The sequence below is a fragment of the Haliaeetus albicilla genome, chromosome 5, assembly GCF_947461875.1.
Source record: "Haliaeetus albicilla chromosome 5, bHalAlb1.1, whole genome shotgun sequence".
Taxonomy (NCBI): Eukaryota; Metazoa; Chordata; class Aves; order Accipitriformes; family Accipitridae; genus Haliaeetus; species Haliaeetus albicilla.
Window position 1 is genome coordinate 40,635,528 of NC_091487.1, and position 6,940 is coordinate 40,642,467.

A 6,940-nucleotide genomic window follows, 5' to 3' on the forward strand; every position below is an offset into this window, starting at 1 on the left:
GGGGAACTTGTGACAAATGATATGGAGAAGGCTGAGGTACTTGTTGCCTTCCTTGCCTCAGTCTTTCTTGGTAAGGCTGGCCGTAAGGAATCCCATACCCCTGAGAGCAGAGGGCAAGTCTGGAACGAGGTAGACTTGACCTTAGTGGAAGAGGCCAGGTTAGGGAGCATGTAAACAAACTGGATGTACTTAAGTCTATGAGGCCTGACAGGTTGCACCCATGAGTGTTGAGGGAGCTGGCTCATGTCATTGTGAGGCCACTCTCACTTGTCTTTGAATGGTTGTGGCAGTTGGGAGAAGTTCATGAAGACTGGCAGAGAGCAAATTTCTCCCCTATTCTCGAGAAGAGCAGGAAAAAAGAATTGAGGAGCTACAGGCCAGTCAGCCTCACCTCAGTCCCTGGGAAGCTGACACAGAAAATTATCCTGGAAAGCGCTTGCAAATAAATGAAGGCCAAGAGGGTGATTGGGAGCAGTTAGCATGGATTTATGAAGCAGAAATCATGCTTGACCAACCTCATTGCCTTCTACAATGAGGTGACTAGCTTGCTGGATGAGGGGAGAACAGCTGATGTTGTTTACTTTGACTTTTGTAGAGTTTTTCACACCATCTCCCATAACATCATCATAGACAAGTAGACGAAATGTGGGTTAGATAAGTGGATAGTGAGATGGACTGAAAACTGGCACAATGCTCGGGCCCAAAGGGTTGCGATCAGCAGCACAAAGTCCAACTGGAGGCAAGTCACTAGTGGTATACCACAGGGCTCAATACTGGGGTCAATACTGTTCAACTCCTTCATTAATGAAGACGGAATGAGTGCACCCTCAGCAAGTTTGCATATGACAGAAGAATGGAAAGAGTGGCTGATAGACCAGATGACTATGCAGCCATTTAGAGGAACCTCAACAGGCTGGAGAACTGGGCAGAAAGGAATTTCATGAAGTTTAACAAGGGGAAGTGCAAAGCCCTGCGTCTGGGGAGGAGCAACCCCAGGCACCAGTACATGCTGGGGTCTGACCAGCTGGAAAGCAGCTCTGCAGAGAAGGACCTTGGTGTCCTGGTGGACAGCAAGCTGACCATGAGCCAGCAGTGCACCCTTACAGCAAAGAATGTCAGCAGCATCCTGGGCTGCATCAGGAGGAGTGTTGCCAGCAGGTGAAGGGAGATGATCCTTCCTCTCTGCTCAGCACTGGTTAGGCCACATCTGGAGTGCCATCCCCAATTCTGGGCTCCCCAATACAAGGAAGATGGGACTTAGCGGAGCGAGTCCAGTGCAGGGCCACAAAACTCTGCCAGAATATGTGGATTTCTTAATCCTGATCTAGTTCTGAGGTGTGATATGATGAAATGTTTTAGGAATAGAAATACTGTTTGGAACTAGGAGCTAAAACGTCCTCTAAAAGTGAGACTTGAGGCCTAATTTGACTTCCATCTTAGTAGTATTTTATCTTACTGTGATTAAATCCTGAACTTCGAGGTATGATTCTAATATGCTAATTTAATTACCCATTTGTTTTCTTACTTCATTCTGTTTTTAATGTAATCTTTTGGGGATAGGTAAGTAAGTTTCTTTTATTGACAGCATCAGCTCTCATGGAGAATTCAGCTTGGTCTGTAGCAGTGACTGCTAGGCATTTTTAAATTACTGAGAAATCTCAATTAAAGGTATGTTTAAGGCCAAATTCTGGTCTGCAAATGTCAGGAATTTGTGAACTCTATAGACGAACCAGCCTTCATTGACAGGAGCTAACAGAACTGGGGTTTGGATAAGGAAACGATCAACTGCTTCCTGAGTTTTACAATCTGAATTTTGTTTTCTTCTCTTTAAAGCCCAATTTGCTGCAGGAAGGTGATTTCAGCTTGCCATCAAGGGATGCTGATGGATAGTACCAATGTAATTTGATTAGATTTGCTTTTTCTTTGTTTTAAAATATGCTTTTAAGCTAAACTGACTGGAGTAACGAATAGACTTCTGTGTTCGTACTAATTTTCTGATTTCAGTAGTTTTAGGTAAGGGTTATCAGCTTTGATCTGGGTAGTGCTGCTGTCAGAATTAAGCATTATACTTCTTACTGGTTTTGTTGTACAAACCAGCGTGAACATGCTTGGAGAATGCCTCAGAGCACAGCTGGATATTCATCGAATGTAATAGCTGCATATTCAGTTGAATCAATGGTTTATTTAGCCATCCTCAACAATAAAACACTGATCACTGATACAATAACATACTCGAATGAAGAATGGCCTCCTGCCATTTCATTATTGGCAGACTTAACGCCCTGGGCACAAACTTAACTGATACTGTTTGGTAGTGAACTTTGTGACAAATTCTACTTTCAGTTGTTACCTATGAGGAAGGAATTAATTCTGACTTAGATGCAACAGAATGCCTGCGGCTGTCAAGGGGAAGATTTGTAAGACCAAAAATGGCTGGTGTCTGGCAGCACTGAGCAGCTAGAGAGCTGCTTAGTCCCCAGTGTGCTCCGTTTCAGCAAGGGGGTTGATTACTGGCTGGGGGAAAGAAATGAATGCTGCCTTGGAGCAGAAGTGAGAGAGCAGGGCCTGTCCTGGTGTCTGCAGCCAGCTCCCAGCAATAATCACTTCTAAAGCTGTAATCACAGCCACATGGCAACACTGTGCCTTTTTTACTGCTTTCTATTCTTAGTGCTCGTAACAAGGGATTAAAGAGCACGATAAAAATATACGCTTAAAAAAAGTAGACTTATAAAATATGATTTCCTTTTGAAGGACTGTATTTAGTACATGATGAATCCTGTAGGGGAGGCATGTATGCATTTCCAGTCAGTGTTAAGGTTTGAAAACTATTTTAAGAACAGCAGAACCTGGCTGTTGTCATAGTAGCAATAAACCTTTTAATCCCACTTCCTGTGGAGATGAAGCTGTTGTGTGCTTAATCTGCTTAAAGATCGTCAAGGCTGTTTATGTTACAGGGAACTAGAGATGCAGCACTGAGAAGATGCTACTTGGTGCCCCAGGAAAGTTTAGTGCTTTTGTCTACTTTGATGGTGTTTGATTAGGATTTGCTGAGGGACCGATCTCATGACAAGCTAGTAGGAGGACAGTCACCTGGGAAGCTAGTATTCATTTATACCACAATTTGTTGTCATGGTTAAATGAAACTGTTTCTACGTAGTTCTGGGCAAGAGTGTGCCACTGTCATGGATCTCCCATAGTTTAAAAGCATCCTTTTTGAGAAAGTCCTTTCATCCTCAGTGCTTCCATTCCTTAGAGTCTCTGAGACTTCCCAAACAGCACTGGGTCATATTTATATATTGCTGTAGATTCTGTAGTCTCTGAAAAGCTAACACAATTAAAAATTCCTTGAAGTATTTGGAAGATGCTGGGTGACTTATTCTTAAATGTACAATAGGTAGTCAAGAGAAATCCACAGAAAACTGACAGATTCTTCAACTGGTTTTTGGAGATCAGTTTAGCTAGGTAGGGAAAATTTTAAATGTCAAAATAATCATTATAATAGAATTTGGCATCCTGAACAAAAAATGACGTGAATGTTTGTTCATGTGTATCTAGAACTAAAAGAGACCTTCTTTCTCACCGGATCAAATTTCTCAGTAATTACTGACATCTGTGCTATTGCCAATTTATTTGGTGTGGTCTGGTTACAGTACTGGATTACATAACCTCACGTCCTGCAAATAAGCAATATGCATCTTTTGTTTGAACTAGTATTTCGATATGTACTGAATAATAGCAACGTTTGGGGGATTTTTATTTGTTTTTCCTGAAGTCTGCATGTTCTGGCTAGATGGACACTCAGTCTTTAGGACAAATCACACTAGAGAGTAAATGAAAGAATGTTTCCAAGGTTAGTTATTTATTTGCTAATTTAAAAAAAATATCTATCTGTTTGCCTCTCTAAAGTTTTGATCATGGGTAATTGGTTTTTGCTCCTTCCCCTCCTTTCCAGTGGCCCTTAGTTCAACATGACATGGAAAGATGTGTTAGACAAACCATTGACTGTTATTCCTGTCCCTCTGTCTGTGGATGAGTTCCTGGTATTAGAGGGAAGCTGGACAGCTACTGCAAAAATTCTGCAACACTATCGACTGAAATGCCATAGCAGTTTTAGCAGTTTTGAATAACTAACTACCCCTTTGGTGATTTTTGTTTGGTGCCTGGTGCTACCGTTAAACCTTTTCATCAGGTCTAATTACACCTTCGGGTGCCTTGCTCAGTGAGTTACCTGGACCACCATTTGAGTCCTGTGCGTTTGATCTGCCCTTGCAGGCTTCGGAGATGCGGGCTGACCCCCATCCACGCTGAGGGATGAGGGAAGGTGGTTCCTTCCTCTTTTCCCCTCTTTTTCAGAGTGTTGCCTTCAGGCACTGTAGGGAGGGAGCCGTGAACACCCCCCAGATGGGGCACAAGCCAAAGAGCCTGGTGTGGGATTGAAATCCCCTCAGCCTGCCCCATGTGGTCCGCAGGAGGTGTCCTGTATAGGATCCTGACCAGAAGACTGGTTAGGTGGGATGGAGAATGTCTTCCCAGCAGAACTGTTTGCATTACTGTTTGGAGGGCCTTTGGAAACTTTCCAGTCTGACACTCTGAACAAAACAAAGTTCTCACTTTAAAACAGCTTCTGTTTTGAAACTTTTTTAACATTTAAAAGTGGTAATCAGATTTTTTTACTGTTTTATTTAATCTGAAGGTTTCAACACTTTGTCCCACTTTGGAAGTTTTTTCACGACAAATCTTCAGTAATTTTATGGCATGAGGCAACTGGTTCTTCCTCTTAGATGGTAAAAATGCTAGTAGAGGGGGGGGGTTCACTTTATATAAGCAACCTGTCATTGTTTGGTACTTACGCTGCCCAGTTGATTTCTTAGCAGAAATCAACCCAGTTTGGGGATAACTCTGTTAAAGGTATCAATTTATTTTCACTGAGCCATATTATACTAAATTAATTCTTAAATGTTTGATCTAACTGGTGAGTAGATGGAGGCTGAATGGAAAAAAAGTACCTCTGCATTCATTAATACCTCTGTAGACACTTACAATATTGAGTCATATTATTTTGATTTTTGTCAAGGATTTTGATCATAATTTTGGGTGGGTATCCTTTTGGTGCAGCATTTTAGATAAAAACGTGTAAATCATGTAGTGTTATGTCCAGCTCAACTCAAGTTCTGCCAAATTACCTAAGATATGATTAATACTTAGAATAGTAGCTAAAATTAAATTTCATGTTTTAATAAGAAAGCAGATTTAATCAATAGTCTCTTAAGCTCTGCAGAGTGAGATCATCGTTATGTCAATGTCTTACACAGTGCTGAGTATTTTGACGTGTAGTAATGGTGTTTTTCTTTTATGAGAAACAAATTGAACAGCTGGGTACAAATGTCTCCCACTCACTGTTACAGGAATGGTCAGTGTCTGCAGATGCTGCTTGGTCTTTAGTGGGTTTTTTTCAAGTGGTTTTACTATAATTATAGAGATGAGAGCTCTTTATGCTTAATCTTGTAATGAGTTTGTTTGCGTAATGCATTTACCCAAGTGGACTTCCTAGATGGTGAAGCACAGCGCTTGCGCGTGCTGCACTGTCTGCTAGACATGCCGCTGGGGGATAAACCAGGGATAAGTGAAAAGGTTGCATGAGATAACAGTGTGGAAAGCTCTAACTCTATCACTAGAGTTAGTGTGACACTGAATGTATTAAAAAATAGCGTTAAAATAGTGACCATTGCTAGCTGGGGATGATAACTTTAAACTAGCTGCTATGAGACAGTAAAGTGCTGCCTCCCACTGCACTTCTCTGAATGTTGCATTGGGTATTGGCATGTGTGGCTGATAATACTGGAAATAGATATAGCATTGTAAGTATGTGCCTGAGAAGATGAGGTATGTGTTTTGTAGCTTTACTTCTTACTCTGCAGGGTTTATACTGAGTGGTTTGCTTTGTCAGCCTGAGCAGTTATTTAAAAACCATTCTTGTTGGGGTTTGCAGTTTTTTCTTCCCATTTAAAAATCTAGGCTAGTGAACTGTCCCCCTTGTGTTGCTGAGAAAACCCCGAGAGAGATTGAGGTAGCTTACTGATTTATTCCACAAATGTTCCCAGGACCCCTTTGAAATAGCTAGAAACTGGAACGCCTGTGGTCTGCTTTCAAATGGATACTTAAAGGGTATGATTTTTGCGTCTCCTCCTCAGACTTTCAGAGGTATGCACATGATAGGAAACCTGCATTTCTGGCTTGTGTGTGCCCCTGAGTGAGAGGAATGGTTGATTCGCTTTGGCTCAGAGACCTGTGAAGAAGACACAAGTATGTCTCACATGAACCATCCTCAGCTTGGCAGCCTCATACTGTCTGCTTCTAGTGCTAAAACCAGAATAGTTGAGTATGGTTTTGCAGTCAGATGTGGTAGCTCCCAGCCATTATGGGAAAGCACCAGAAGTTTCACTTCCACCTGTGCTGCTTCCTACAATTTTCCTGCCATCCACAAAAGCAGGAGAGGGTGTTCCCAGTGGTTGCTCTTCTGGTTTTTCTCAATTAGCTCTGCCTGTCCTGCTTTCATATATCTCAAATCCTTGTGCGTGAGGGAAAGGTGGAATAGAGGAAGAACATGCAGGAGAGGGCTGATAGATTTAGCGATGATGTCTTCCAATGCAGTGTGTACCATAGTGAGAGGTTTAACACCAAGTTTTCCTGATTTAATATGGCTGTGAAATGACCAGACAGGCACCATTTGGCTGAGTGCATAGAAATCACTGGTGTTTTCAAAATGACAATTGCACAGTCAGGCCCTTAATAATTACAGAAGCATTCTTCCAGCTGAGTTTTCTTCCCTAGAATGTGCAGAGGACCTGGGCATGACTGCAAAACAGTCCTAGAAATATCTAGCCATGCAGTTTTCAGTCCTTTCTAAACCTGGTTCCTAGAGTCTGCATTTTTTGAAATC